Raw genomic sequence first — 15,851 nt, 5'->3', positions numbered from 1 at the left:
TTTTTTTTTTTTTTTTTGCCCTAGCAGATTGTAACCAAATTGCTCAACTTCACAGCAAGAACTTTAGAGACTCAATTTCTAAGTGCTGGTACTTGGCTTTTCAAAAGAACTTTATAGGGATAAATTAATTGCTACTATACTTTTAATGGTTTTAAAGTTACTTAGGCCACTTCTGGAAATATGTAAAATTGTATGAGCCTAACTTAATGTTTCATTTCTCCCTCAGTTTTTACGTGATTTGATGATATAATAAAGGGAACTATAAAATTTGATATTGTTGAGGCCTTTTAGAAAGTTGAGATACATTTTCTTTGTGTCATTGTTGCTAAAAGAGGTTAGATATTGATACATATTACCTAGGAGAAAGAACAGCATTTTGTGGCAAAATAAGTATGTTATATCAAATTTGACAGGCTTCTCTCCTGACCGATTTTGGAGCAAGTATCTTCATGTGCCTTGTAAAACTAGAGATGCATTCAGTTTTCAGTATTCCCAGATATATTTTCCCACTCTTAACTATTTTTCCCATATAGTATTTCAATAAGCTGCTATTTCATAAAACTCCTTTGGGACTTTTCCTTGCACCTTCTTTAGTCACTTTATAGCAAGAGTGTTATCCACAATATTTAACATAAATAAAATAGCACAGCACAGACCGCAGAACAGTCTAGCTAGATTGCCAGTCTAGTGATACTGATGCCCTCCAGCTGCATAACACCCAAGCTTTAACCTAAAAATTAAAGCAGAAAAGCCTTCCAGATGAATCGTGTTCCAGAATCCTATCTGTCTAGGAACCCTTGGGTGTGTGTTTATTGTTTGGGTTTTGTGCTGTTTTACATTTTTTGTTCCCTTGTTCATGCTTACATCATTTCAATCCATCATGATACAGCTGTTAAGAACTTAGTATCACCAGCCTTTGGAAAACCCAGTTCTATTTGATTAAATGTTATCTATGAAGGTGTTAAATATTTTTTCTATAAGGTTATCCAGGCTGAATACCACCTTCTCATTATTATTTCAAAGTCTCAAGACTCAGCTACTCCACAAATATAGACCTTCATCCAGACTTCCCATCTGAGCTCCATGCTTGAATGTCTAGTGGTCCTTTGACACCACAGTCACACTTGGGTATCTTAAGGACTATATCAACTCATGATCTTCTCCTTGATTGAAAAAGAAGAAGGAATAAAGGGAAGGAAAAAGAGAGAGAGACAGGAGGGAGGGAGGGACGTAGGGAGGAAGGAAGGGAAGGAAGGAAGGAGGGAGGGAAGAAAAGGAAAGGGAAGGGAAGAGAGGAAGGAAGGAAGGAGAAGAAAGGAAAGGGAAGAAAGGAAAGGAGGAAAGGAAGGAAGGAGAGAAGAAGGAAAAAAGAAAAGGAAGTAGAGAAGGAAAGTGTTTAAAACCAAACATGGTGGACAAAGTTTTTCCTAGCTTTACCTGTTGATAACAAGCCGCAAATCTTAGAGTCATCCTTGGCCCCCCTCGCTATTTTAACCCCGACACCCCATGCATGATCTTTCAGTTTATCCTGTTAAAATCTCACCAAGCCAGATACTTTGCTCCATTCCTGTCACCTTCCTGCTGGTTCAAACCACTGTCATCTCCCAGAGCACAACTGTGTCCTCCCTACCTGGAGGACAAGCATCCAACTCTAGAACCCTCCTGTGCACTCTCCATGCCTTTCAAACACAAAGTTCATTATCATCCCTGCCTCTCCCATGCCCTCGCACATACCCAGCTCCACTCTAAAGCTTTTATTGCTCTTTGGATGAAGCCCCACATCATGACCTGCAAGGCCTTGCATGCCAGAGCTGAAGCCCTTCCCTTTGCAGTCACACTTCCTCTGCAGACCCTCAGTCGTGTTATGCTTACTCTGGCTATGTGGCCTTTAGCTGTGCTGTCTCCTCACCTGAAATGTTCTGCCAGCTTCGTCTGATGACCTAAGTCCCGATCTTCCTTCAGATCTGCTCTACCGTGGTCAGCCATAGGGAAACCTTAGGAAGGCTCCCCTGACCCCCAGAGCAGGTTAGATCTTCCCATCACAGCTGTCACAGTGCTCTTGACCTCCCCTTCATGGAACTATCACAGAGACAACTTTATATTTTTAGGCCTAATAATTACATTAATGTTTATCTCTTGGATTACACAGAGCTTCAGGAAGGCAGAGACCATTTAACCACTCATGTGAAGAGTTAACACAGCAGGCCTGAGACTGCTATGCTTAGAACGGCCTGCTTGCAAGGTTGGCCTTTGGCTGGCATCTGGGAGCTTGAGTGGTAAACGGTTCCTTACACTGGTATGAAACAGTGATAGGATCAGAGGGGCTGGCCGTGCCTGAACTGTGGGTAGAAACATGTGCTTTAGGTTGAACATGCGACTTTCTTTCCGGGGGTCTGGGATTTTGGTACGCACCAAGCAGAGGAAGCCCACGTGACCAGCCCCAACATTAGTCATGGAATGGATAATGGACTTCCCTAGGCAGAATTGTTGCAGGCGTGGTGCTGCATTTCCATTGCTGAGGTGCACCCCATGTGACCTCACTTGGGAGGGAGAGAGCATAAGGAAGCCTGTACGTGGATTTCTGCAGACTCTGCCCATGTCTTGTTTCCTGGCTTGGCTGTGTATCCTCACCACACCACTGTCATAAGTCACCACACCACTGTCATAAGTCCTAGCTGTGAACACAGCTATATGACAACTCCTGTGAGTCCTCATTGCAAATACTCAAACATTGGGGTGTCTTGGGGACTCTCAACTCACCATGGTATCCCCAGAATCTTGCTCAGTATTTGACATTTAATGAATTGCTTAATACGTAATTTTTTTAATGAAAAGAAAGCAACCTCAGAGGAGTAGGATGAAGTGTATCCTGTGGAAATTTTCTAAAGAACTAAGGAATTTTGTGATTTATCGATTATATCCTAATGACCCAAATAGAGAAGGCACATCTTTCTGGAAAAGGCAGAATAAAAAATGATTCAGGAAACTTAGCCTGGTCAAAGCCCGTTAGAATTGTTTCCTCATGAAGATGAATTTTCTGTATCTGAAGTGACAGCAGGGCAGAGATGAGCCAGCAGCTCCTCTCGGGCCCTGATGCTGTTCTGCTGCCTTCACCATCTCTGCCCCCTTTCCTGTGTATTTAGATTGTCGGCCAGCTCGTCATGGAGAGTGACGCCCCAGCATCAGGGGAGCAAGAGCTCCTCCACGTTGGCTGTATGTTGGAATCACCTGGGAAGCTTAAAGAAATACTGATGCCGGGCCCCACTCCTACAGATGCTGCAAATAATCGGCCTGAGGTGTGGTCCAGGCACTGGGATTTTAACATGCAGCCTCTTCTGACACCACACTCTCCTTTCCTTCCTCCCTCACACATCCCCTTTGACAATCAGATTTCACAAGGTCCATCCTTCCACCAAAACAAATTCTTATTTTGTAAATGCTTCTTAAAATTTCTGGTTTCTGGTTTTCGAACTCACAGCCAATTAGCAGGCACGCTGATAAGAGGAAGAAATAAGACCTTTTGCCTCAACCACACGAGAAGATTGGAGCAACTAAGACAAGCAGGTGGAACTCGAAACTATACAAATCAGGACTATGGCGGACTGGGTCACTCCTAAGGACGTGACTGGGGTGCAGAACAGAATCGTTCAGGAGAGCATGGTTTTTAATAATGACCAGTAGTCTATACCGCCAGTTGCCTACTAAGGAATATATGTCTCACTTTACATATAAGATGATGTGAATTAACTTTATTTTGAATATTTGGTAACAGTTCATCATCAGTGATGAGGAGGCATATGTTATTTTCTATATTGGGAACCTCCTTCCTCCACTAAATGTAAATCTATCCATTTGCCATTTTTTAACCCTTCTCTAGGCAAGACAGCAGACCATGAGATGCATGAGCTGTGAATTGGCGGAGCTGTGATTTATCTTTCCTTTGTAACACCCAGGGAGATTTCTCAGGGAATGGAATCTGTGTCTAGAAGCAGTGTGTAATAAATTGGGTGAGGTAAGGCTATTCATGTCTTGAAGTCAGACAGAGGAGTTTGGCTTTGAAGGGATGGAAATGTAGGTTCTCACACAGAATAAAGAGCCATAAAAAGGGAGCTACAGGGTTGCCAAGTGTAGATGGGAGGCTCTGTGGAGAAGGTGGAACTGAGCTGGAATGAATGGGATTAAGGCAGGTGCAGCCCAAGGCAAGCCCCAAGGGAAAGAAAGGAATTGACAGCACATCATAGTCCCGCCTTCCCTGTCTTCAGAATCAGAAGCAGCGAGAATTCAGCAAGGAAGCAGTCTTAGCTCTTTGGGTTTGAAGAATCTCTTTGGGATATAATTTCACTTTTTCTCTGCCTGGTGCTATAGTCTAAAGCTGGCGGTGGAAATTCCAAGATAAGTTGTTCTTAGAATCATAAGGGCTGGCTAACAGGCCAGTGGGGACACAGCCTAGAGGGCCAGCAGCTATCTGGGGGCCCTAAGGTTGGACAGGCCCAGGCAAGGTGAGGGTAAAGTCAGGAGACTTCATTTACCCAGGTACAAAGAAAGGCGTCAGCCTTCAAAGGCTTTCCACTGTTAACCAGCAGACCAGAGGCAACTAATCACTAAATGGAAACTGATAATTGTGCTGCTCATTTATTTTCCCAGTTAATGCTTTTCAACACAACCCTTTATATTTCCAAAGAATAAAGACTTGTAAAAGAGAGGGAGCAGTTATGGCTGCAGAAAACTGGCCCGCCCTTTGCTCTGCTGACGGTTTTATAAGGCCAAGGAAGTTCAAAAAGTAGAAAGAATTTCTAAGCAATTCCACAGAAATTCTAAGCATTTTCAGGAAACTCATTCTTAACTTTTAAAAAATAGTAATACAAGGTTAATTGCAGTGATTTAATAAGTAAACCATGACAGATGGTCAACATGCAGCATTTTTTTTTTAATGTGAACAAAATTACCAAATTTTTTTTCGGTTTTTTTTTTCTTGTTAATCTTGGGTCTTCAAAGATACCTACTCAGTCTACTTTTTAAATGGATAGCTTGCCTGAATAATTTTGTTAAAGCTTTAGTAAATGAATACTCTCTTGTTTGGAGTGTAATTTCTAGAGTGCAGGCTGAATGCAGTGACCCCTAACACAGCCCGGATCTGGTCACCATGGACTGATGGCAGAAGGGATCCAGATATTTTGGTTGGATTCATGATTAGAGACTAAATCAGTATGATGCATATGAAAAGGTCTGGTTTTTAAATATTTGCCATGGAGCTAGAGTAGAAGGCAGGGCGACAGAGGCAGCAGTGGCTGGAGTGTAACCAGCCCATGAATCTCAGGCAGGACAGGCCTGCATGCCTCTGTGTATTTCTCTAGGAGAGAACACTGGGCTTCAAGGCTAGAAAGGCCAGGATTTCCATCCTGGCTCTGCCACCTTGAATAGGTCCTTTAACTTCTTAGAATGTCATTTTCTATGGCATTAAAGTAGAGGTGATCATAATATCTCCCCAAAATATTGTTCTTTCCAGTTTCTCATCTCCCCAAAATATTCACATATTTAATTCCTAGCACAGAGCCAGGCACATAATCATGTCTCAATACAAGTTAGTTCTCTTTCTACTCCAAGGCCCCAAACTTCTCCTCAATCCAAGTATCCCTGAGCCTATATCCTACCACCAGTTATTCATTTCTTGGAATTAAACCTTGGGTTTTGGCTGTTCTGTCTTCAGGCTCTAGGAATCTTCTTGTTGAACCCCTTCATTGGAAAAATGGGGCCTAGAAAGATTAGATGACTTTCCCAAGTGATAAGTTAAGAAAATACCCTGAATGCTTTAAATCCACCTTGAGGTTTCAATGTCTGTGTGCTCTATAAAATGAATCCCATATTGTATTTCTTTGAAAGATTTTCAGAAATAGCTGCCTTTTACCCGTTACATTGCTCACACTGAAGTTTTGAAATACTAATATATCTGATTTGAAGATGGATGTGGGAAGTTCATCCCCTGTCCCCACCTCCCACCCCCAATCTTTTCTTTGAAATCATCCAAAGCAAAAGGAAAATAAGAAATGGAAACCAAAAAATCAATTTTCGTAAAACTAGGGGGTATTTTAAACTATGAACAACAAATAGATGGATGGAAGGGCTGCAAAAAGCAGGGGAGCTTCCAGGAGAAAGAGGAAGGAAGAGTTCATGGCTATGGAAATGAGACAGAGTCAGCAGAAATACATTTGTAAACAGGGAGGGCAGAGGTGAAGAATAAAGTCTAAGTCACATGTTTATGACAGAAGGAACCAGTATACACACCAGAGTAGCAAGAACTCTCCAAGATCCAATTTAGTTGTGAAATGAAGAGATGATGGGGTTAAAAAAAAAAATCACACATCCACAACACATTTGCAGGAACTATCTGTCTCGGTGGCAGAGGGAAAGAAGAGAGACATTGGCTTTTTAAAAAAACCTCATAGCTGCCTGTCTTTATTGATCAGGGAGAAATAGATCTAAAACTTGCATGCAAAACCCTGATTTATAAAAAAAAATTCCTACTAGGCTGGGATGTGGCCCTGTAAATATTTGGCCCAAGGAGAACTCTTGTGCCTCAAAGATGAGAAACCAAAAAGAACAAACCCAAGTTATTTCAAAGATATAAAACATAAAACAAGAAAAAAAAGACCAGAAAAAGAAAATGGCAGATAAAATGTTGCCAAAGAGCAGATAAAATAGTAAAAGTATTTTACTACAAACATAAAATACTTAATGAAACAATTACCTCTATGAAGTTTGGGCACAAAGTAGAGAGGGAAGAATCATGGAAGTGATAGAAAGACAAGTGATGTTCTTCAAGCTGGCGCACTACGGGGTGGACATGGGGGAAGAAGTAAACCATCAAAGAAACAAAGATATGTTTGAAGGAAGATAGACAATAATAATAGCACAAGAGCTTAGAGGTTAAAACTAAGAGAACCAAGCAAAATGAAATCGATATGGGTACAGGAAAGATTTATTAAACAGGACAAAAAAGTGAGCAAAATACTGATTTTTTAAAACCTGGTGATTGTACAATTCAATAAAAACAAGCTTACTTGTAAATATTAATGCAAAAATATTAAATAAAATATTACCAAGTAGGCTCAAATAATTCATTAAAAGAATAATACAATGTGACAAAGTGGGGTTTATTCATAATTTAAAGATGGTTCAATATTAGGAAGTCTTACCGTATTTGTTATCTAAGAAAGAAATAAGGTATTAATCTCCTTAGATACTTAAAAGATACTTGGTAGCACTTTTTCTTTTCACCATGTGAAGAAGGACATGTTTGCTTCCCCTTCCACCACGATTGTTAAGTTTCCGGAGGCCTCCCTAGCCTTGTGGAACTGTGAGTCAATTAAACCCCTTCCTGTATTTTAAAAAAAAAAAAAAAAGAAAGGATACCTGGTAAAATTCAACTTCCTTTATTGATCTCAAAATAATTCAGTGAAATAGGAATAGATGTGTATTTCCCTAATATATACAAAATAAAAGTCAGCATTATGTTTAGTGGAGAAATATCAGTAGCATTACCATTAAAGCCAGGAGTACAATAAGAATGTTCTAAACAGTTAGATAAGAGAGAGAAAATAGGCATATACAAATTGAAAAGAAGTAAAATTATCATTATTTGCAGATTTTATATTTGAATACCCAAGAGGATCATCTGAAAAGATTATAAAATTATAATTCAGTAAGGTAGCTTAATACAAAATCAACATATAAATATCAAAAGATTTTATACATTTAAGCAACTGCTGGATAGAAGATGTCATGGAAAAAAAGACCCTTTTACACTTTCAAGAACAACAAAAAAGCTTAAATAACCAGAAATAAATCTAAGAAATATTCCATACATATATCAGGAAACTTTAATCCTGAAAGACAACAAAGCACAGAGAAGGAATTAGAGGGGCCTTCTCGCTCAGACCAGGTGACCAGGCGATGTGGCATTAGGAAGGCATATTGACTTCATCACTAAGATTTAGGATTTCCACTTATTCTATAAGAACCCTTACAGACTTCATCTGTAGAGGGAATTTTTCTCTTAGTTAACATTTACTGCAGAGTTACATGTGCAAGGCATTATATGTTTTGCCAGCGCCATGTCACTCATCACTGTAACAACTTTTTGAAGTAGGCACTATGATAGTTTCCCTCCCACAGAAAGGACCTTCAGGGTCCAAAGGCGAGAAATGGTTTGCACGAGCCAAGCAGCTACAGAATCAGGCTGAAAAGCCATCGCACTATTCTTTGGAAAGCTCAGAAAAGAATGAAGAAGAAAAATAAAGTCACCCATAATTCTCATTCCTAAATATGACCACTCTTAATATTTTAATCTAAATCAGCAGCTTTCTACCATTTCTCCAACCCGGTCCATCTGAGTTCTGTGATTCCTTTTTCCTGAGAAACTGGGGCTCGCTCTGAAATGATTTTTCTTAGGGGTAAGAAGGTGTCATCTGAAAAGTTCCATGTGTTTTTCATGTGGTCTGTCCATTGTGCTGTTTTAGTCTCCTTCTAATAAATGACATGGTTTTTCAAAGTTCATGTTGTCTGTGATCAGGTGCGAAGAAGTTTGATTTGTATGTATTACTAATGGAAAGCCTTCCCATACTGTTGCAACCCTACTGATTTACCTGCACCCTCTCTGGCCAGTTGCTTGCTTTACTTTTCTCAAGATGCTTAGGTATTATGGTGATAGGCATACATAGTCACCTGTATTGTCACAGTGCGTATGTCAACTGAGAGGTGGGCTAATATTAAAATACACACACACATAAACACACACACATGCACATACATATACATTTTTTCTTTTTGGAAGAGCTGGGTCAGAATCAATTTTGATTTTGCCAATCACAAGCATTTTTTAAAAAGTCGTAATCACAAGATTATTTTAATCAGAGAAAATTATTAAAATTTTATTTCCTAAAATAAGTTGATGGCCAAAAGCTTTTGAATGGCTTTCTAAATGATTTTCCCTACTTGGGAAGTTAAACTGACTAATGATTGTGTGTCTGTTTCTGGTGTTCATTAATCACAGGTAAATTAGTAGACACCTCAGGTTCTGTTTAGTTAATAAATCATCTCTGCAATTGCGCATCTTGAACTTCACAACAGCACTTGTTGAATATGGGGAAGTGTTCAAGATTCCTCTGTAAATGAATCTTAATTTTTGTTTAATGCTTAATTTAAAATAGTTTTGCTGTGTAAAATCTTATCATGAAGATGTTAACCAAATTTATTTGTGGAAAGCTACTATGTGAAAATAATTGATTATGGACATTAACCAATTGAATGACATCAGCTATGACATGTATTTTGAGGACTGTTGACCTCTATATTTGTTCTTCAGAATTTTTGTTTGTTTGTTTGTTTGTTTGTTTGTTTTGAGACGGAGTTTTGCTCTCGTCACCCAGGCTGGAGTGCAATGGTGCGATCTCGGCTCATTGCATCCTCCATCTCCCGAGTTCAAGCTATTCTCCTGCCTCAGAATCTCGAGTAGCTGGGATTACAGGCATGCGCCACCACGCCCAGCTAATTTTTTGTATTTTTAGTAGAGACAGGGTTTCTCCATGTTGGTCAGGCTGGTCTCGAACTCCCAACTTCAGGTGATCTGCCCACCTCGTCCTCCCAAAGTATTGGGATTACAGGCGTGAGCCACCACGCCCAGCCTTTTCAGATTTTTTAAGGCTGGCTTTGAATTGGTTTTCCCATTTTCTTCTCTCCGCTTTGATTCCCTTCATTCTTTAGTGTTTGGTCTCAGTGGAACAAGAGTTGTTCGTTGTATCCCAGACCTTGCATCAGCCCTCCCATGACACGATGTGCATGTTGTTTTCTTGAGCTCTTGAGTGATCCATGTTTGAGTGAGCTATGACTTTGTCTCTTTCATGTTTTCCCCTAGTATTTGAATCCTTTTAATTAAGGTGTTTATTAAAAGGATACTTTAATAGCACTTTTTGTTTTTGTAATGCAAGCTTATTATGCTAAAGTTTTCAAACCAATGTGTTCAATAGAGATGAAAAAAGAAAACTAATTCCTCCGTAAGCGTAAGTTTATTTTTTTTTTCCTCACTTAAGACAAAGCTAATGTTCTAAAAGGTTGTGAGTCTCCTTACATGTGTCTTTACCCTTGGACAAGGTAAAACAAGTTATAATGGTGGGTGTGACTGATGCTTATTAGTCCCTAGCAAATTAGTAGACGTTTTGTCTCCTGATAACTCTGGCTTTGATTAATGTTTGCTCACTGCAGTGAGGCCTCATGAACTTTCAAGATGGCACTCCTTCATTGGAGAAAGCATTGGAGATTCTTACGTAAACCTGTTGTGTTTATTTTATCATTTGTTTAAAACATACTTTTCCTGAGAGATAAAACGTCCTCCCTTTTTTCTGAGTTCTAATTGGTATCAGCTTCCGTATTTCAAGGCAGCTGCTTAGTGGGGAAATGCAGGGGGCCCTGGAATCCAAACACACCCTCTCCTGCTCCCTGACTCTTTCTTCCACAACGGAAGAGAGCAATGACCAGTAGTTGGAGGCACTTTACTTTTTCATAAAATAGACTAATGTAAACTCAGTTTTGGAGACATTGAATGATGACTCTTTTTCAGGCTCCAAATGAACTATCTGTTTAAACAGCAGGATATGTCAGGGGAAAAAATCAAGTTTTAACTTTTATTAGATCTCTCCTGTTTAGTTCACTCCAACTACATGTGTCTGACATTATGAGAGTGTTTTTACAGGGTGTGAGTGAGTAGTTACCTTTCTTCCTGTTGAAACATTAGGGAGGACTGGGGCCCAGTGGCTGAGAGCTAAGGTCAGAGTTGGGCAGAGCTAGGTCTGAAGGCCACTTCTTCCACTTAGCCCATGCCTCAGTTTCCCCTCTGTGAAACATGAATAATAATACTATGGACGTCACACTCACAGGATTATAGGAGGCCACATATGGAGAATATTTAGCTGGGTGCTTGACGCAAAACAAGCATCAACCAACAATAGCCACAATGATATTGTCGCCATGTTTTTCAGCTTGAGTTCCCAGGTGGATACCTCTGATATTAGATAACACTGATATTACACACCATTGGTATCTGTAGATACCAAATGTGATTAGCTAACAGTGAATGTAGACATGACAGTGCTTCATGAGGTAGACATCAGGCTTCGGACATGCCTCCATCTCCTTTCTCCAACCAGAACCCCTGTGAGGGGGAAACAGCAAGTGAAAATACTGCAAAGCTTTGCATTTAGAAACCGGAAAACAGATGCACAGAGCAGTCTGCCTCTGTGTAAATGTACATTGTAATCAGTTTTCTAACTCTGCCTTTACAAGGATGAGTTAAGCGGTTCGTTGACATATCATTATCACATTCTGAAGATAAACAGCCACAGGATCTATGAACTCTCATCAGGCAGTTAATTATTCTTGAATTTTTCTGCACTCTTGAAACATATTCTATTTATTTAACCGTCCCCTGGGAGCCCTGGTCGCTTTTGTCCCTGCCACACGGCCAGTGGTGTAAAACCTCTGCATCTGTCAGATTTCTCTATGTGGAGCATAATTGCCTGATTTCCATTTGAAAGTACAGCCCTGACATTAAAACGACATAGACACACCAATGATAACAATGGCTTCCTGACACCTACCAGAGGAGAGGGGGCGAGGGGGCATAATGCAGGAATAAATAAATGCACAAATGAACGCTCGCCTTCACGGGGCCAGGTCTGAATTTACAGCTGCAGATGAAGTGTTCCTCGGGAGCAAACAAAAAGAAAGAATGAAAGAATAAAAGAAAAAGAAACCAATAGATTAGCATCCGCGTGAGTCTGTTGGAGCCAGATGGCTCTCTGTGGAGAGCGAGCTGTCCTGCTTTCTCCCAGTAACCCCGACCAGCAGACAGCAAGCCTGCTACACGGGGAGAGAAATGATCTCATTCCTCAGCTGGGCACGTGAGCCGCCGCCTTTCTCTCACACACAACTCGAGCTGAAGGGAAGTTGGAAAAGAGAGAAAGGGTGAAAAGGAAGGGGTGGGGGAAAATGGGTGATTGTAAAGAACAAGCAGGTCCTCGTAGCCCAGAGGAAGAGAGACACCAGGCCCTGGGCAGCCCTGAGCGTTGAAGAACTGTCTCCAGATGTCCACGAAGGAGAAGACAGGGAGACAGAGGGGACACCCAACACATTGTTATCTCCTCCATACACATCCATGAACTTCACCTCCATGATCCAATGTTGCCTGGAAGGCTTGGTGTGTAGAGGCTGGGAGGAGGGGTGCAGGCTGCTGTAGAGGCCATGGGGTTAAGTTCTGTGCCCCACTGGAAAGGGGCAGTGAGCAATGTTTTCATTTCTTCCTAATGACAATGTCTGCCTGTCTCTGTGGGCCACAGGCCAATGAGTCTGTCAGTCTTCAGCCTGCAGGACCAGCCATCTGCTGGGATCCTGGTCTGCCATGCTCCTGAACAGGTGCCTGAAGTGGAGGCAGCTGGAGTGGGGGGGCAGACAAATGGAACCGACAGGTTGTAGGTGTGGGAGGGCTCCTATCCTTGAAGATTCTGAGGCTGAGAGGGGCCTGGTCTGGGGTCATTCTGCCTGCCCTGCTGAGCAAAGCATTCACTGCTCATAAACAAGCCTGTTGTCTGGAGTGACAGCCACACGTGGGGGCTGGTGGACATCAGACAGACCACCAGATGCTGGTGTTAGGGCCTAGCACTTGCAGGTGTGTGCAGAGGTGCAGGCCTCCTTCGAGCGAATCTGCCCGCTTAGTGAGTGTTTACATACCCAGCTTGGTACCAGGGCTCCTGAGGCCTCCCCACCCAGAGAAGCAGACCAAGAGAGAATGAAGGTGCCTGTGGGAGTGAGTGCAGGGGCTCACGGAGTACTTTGTCAGCCTGGCTAGGTTGCCTGGGTACCTGAAGCTTGTCTCCAGCAGTGTTTACTGAAAAGAATAAATAGTAGTTTCCAGGGTGACACCAAATGCGGGGAGATGTAGTCATTCATTTACGGCTGGAAACTATTATTTAACTCCTAATAAATATTGAGCACAATTCTCTTCATTTTCAGCCCAGGATGGGGGCACCTGCTTCACAATTCCTGTCAGTTGTCGGTAAAACCGAACATTAAGCTGGCATATTCTGTCAGGGCCAAGGAAGCAAAACAAGCTGCCAGCTGGGGGCTAAAAACACAGGCTCTGGCTTTTCTTCTTTCTAAAAATGAAACGGAAAGCCAGCACCCCACCAAAGAACTGTTCTGCTCTTTATCTCCCAGGCACTGCTACCACATAACAGGGTTGTTCGTTCTGTACAGGATTCTCACTCACAGCAGAGCTAAGGATTTCGAAGGAAACCATATCACTAAAGTAACAAGAGTGTGAGCTCCATCATCGTTCCTTGCCTCCACTTACGCAGGAAGATCAGTCACTCAATAGGAGCATTTAAGAAAATTGCAAAATGCTAGCGTTTAAGGAGCGCTTACCAAAGTGTCGGCCCTGCTTCTAAGTGTTTTGTGTACATTTCATGTAATCTTCATGACAACCCTACGCAGCAGGTTCTCTGATTATCCTTGTTTTACAAATGGAATGCCAAGTCCTAGAGATGTTAAGCAACTTTGCCAAAGTTGCACAGCTAGTCCCGGGTCCATACCACCAGGCTTTCCCGCCTCTTTAGATGGTATAATAACTGAGCTTTAGGCTCCCTGTTTTGGCTGCTCACCAGTGGTGCCATCTTGGGCTACTAAGTCTCCCTGAGTTCCCATTTCCTTATCTGTCAAGGAAGGACTGGGATAGTGGTCTTATAGGGTTGCTGTCAGGAGCAGAAGTAATGTGTAACATACATGCATGCAAGGCCAGTGCCCGGCACATGGTTGAGGCTCCATAAATGTTAGTACAGATGGTACCCTGATGGTTTGATTTAACAGTTTTTCAACTCTACAGTGGGTTTGTTGGGAAGTAATCCTGTCGTGTGTCAAGGAGCATCTGAGTTAAGATAGTTTGATTTACCGTTTCAACTTTACCATGAGTTTATCAGGATATAAACATTTTATCAGGATATAAACCTGATGCATTTTTGTATTTTCAGCTTACAATGGGTTTATCTGGACAGAACCCTCATCATAAGTTGAGGAGCATCTGTGGTTACTACTACTGTGAGCATTGTCATTATCTTTGTGCTCTTGTATTTCACTGAATTCTCACACACACACATGCACACATAAAACTGTGGGGTAGGTGGGGCAGCTGTCACTAACCCCATTGTACAGCTGGTGTAGCAGGTGGTAAAGCCAAGAACCCCCATCTCTTGACTCTGCACTTTGTCTAATCTGAGCTTGCCGTTTCCTGCTGGACTGCAGGTCACACCTGTCCATTTCTAGACACAAGACACAGTTGCTCTCTAGAAAGACTGGAGCAAGGAATTCAACTCTTGTCACTTTCCCTTTGTCTCCAGGCCCCGGGATTGGCTGAAGATGGAGCTAGGTCCTGCCTGTGCCCTCCTGGGAACTGCTGAGACAGTTAATGCCTCTTGGGACAGGTAAGGTACTAGCTTAAATGGATCACAAGCTCCTGTGTGCCCTTAAGATTTTCTTTAATGTCTAGGTCAAAAAAATACTTATTTTCTTATCATCAAGAAATGCAGATGCGTAGCCCCATCTCAGGCCTCTCTTCCCCTAGTTGGGGTGGCCTCTGAGAACATTTCCAACACTCCTCTTTGCAGAAGGCATTCTGCACCTACAGCTGGAAGCAGGAGAGGAACCAGCCAAAGGACCTGGGTGTCTTGGCTGTACTCTGCCTTCTTTCCTTAGCTTTCCTAACTCTGCCTTTCCGGTGATTTTCGTGTTTTCCCTTTCATTTTACTTTCAGAAAATCTCTGGGGAATGCAGCTTTTGTTCTGTTACTTCACGCAATTCCCAGGACTGGGAATGAAAATTATTTCCTTTCACAACTTCTGGCTGAGTGCCTTTCACAGCCCGGCTGCGTTCTGGGGTGATTTATAAACTGCAGAGCCTGGGTGTCTTTCCTATCCTCCTCCTCCTCTTCCTTGTTGTCTCCTCCTTTCCTCGCTCCCTCCTCCGTCCTCCTTCCCTCCTCCTCCTTTCTCCTTCCCACACACCTTTTTTTTTTATTTTCTTTTTTTTTTCTCTGTTTCCTTTAAAATGAGGTGGGAGTTTCCTCTTTCCAGGTCAGGGTGTCAGCCACTGGCTCTTGTTCAGGCAAAGGCTCAGTGGAACCAACCATAGTGATGAGAACTTGAAGCCATTCATTCCTGTTAGAAGAAGACAGAAATAGGCCTCAAGGCCAAACTTACATCTCTGAGAACAAATTTGACCCAAAATCTCAAAGTTTAGGGTTGGCTTTGAACTAAGAATATAAAAGCACATTTTCCAAACTTGTCAGGATTGTGTTTCATTTCTAGACTTTTATTCTCAAAGGGGTGATGAGGAAGAGACACAGCTTAAGAAGTTTTGAGCTGAGAAATGAAAAGAAGTCACTTTTCTTTGCTGCCACAGAACTAAGTAGGGGGAAAATTAAGCCCAGGGGTTCATTTAACCTGTTACAACAAAACACAGAAACCAGACGGCAGAGTGTCATTTGCAAGGTGATGTGTCTTTGTCGGAACTGAAGGCTGTCGCAGGTCGGTTGCCTCCATGGAGTCCCCATCTGCCCCTGCACTCCCCACAGGGATGGTTTCATCAGGAGCTGAAAGAACACAGAGGGGTGAGCAAGTGTTGGAGCCTCAGACTGTCTGTCTGGGCCAGACCCTGGGGAACATGTGTGGACACTATGTGCCTCCTTTTCTACTCAGCGTGACCCTGGACAGGAAGAAGTCTTCACAGCCGAGGCCAAACAGCCCAGACAGACC

This window comes from Rhinopithecus bieti, unplaced genomic scaffold (genome assembly GCF_001698545.2).
Source record: "Rhinopithecus bieti isolate Rb0 unplaced genomic scaffold, ASM169854v2 scaffold_7398, whole genome shotgun sequence".
Lineage (NCBI taxonomy): Eukaryota > Metazoa > Chordata > Mammalia > Primates > Cercopithecidae > Rhinopithecus > Rhinopithecus bieti.
The sequence above is the reverse complement of the archived record's forward strand: the minus strand, read 5'-3'. Positions refer to the sequence as shown.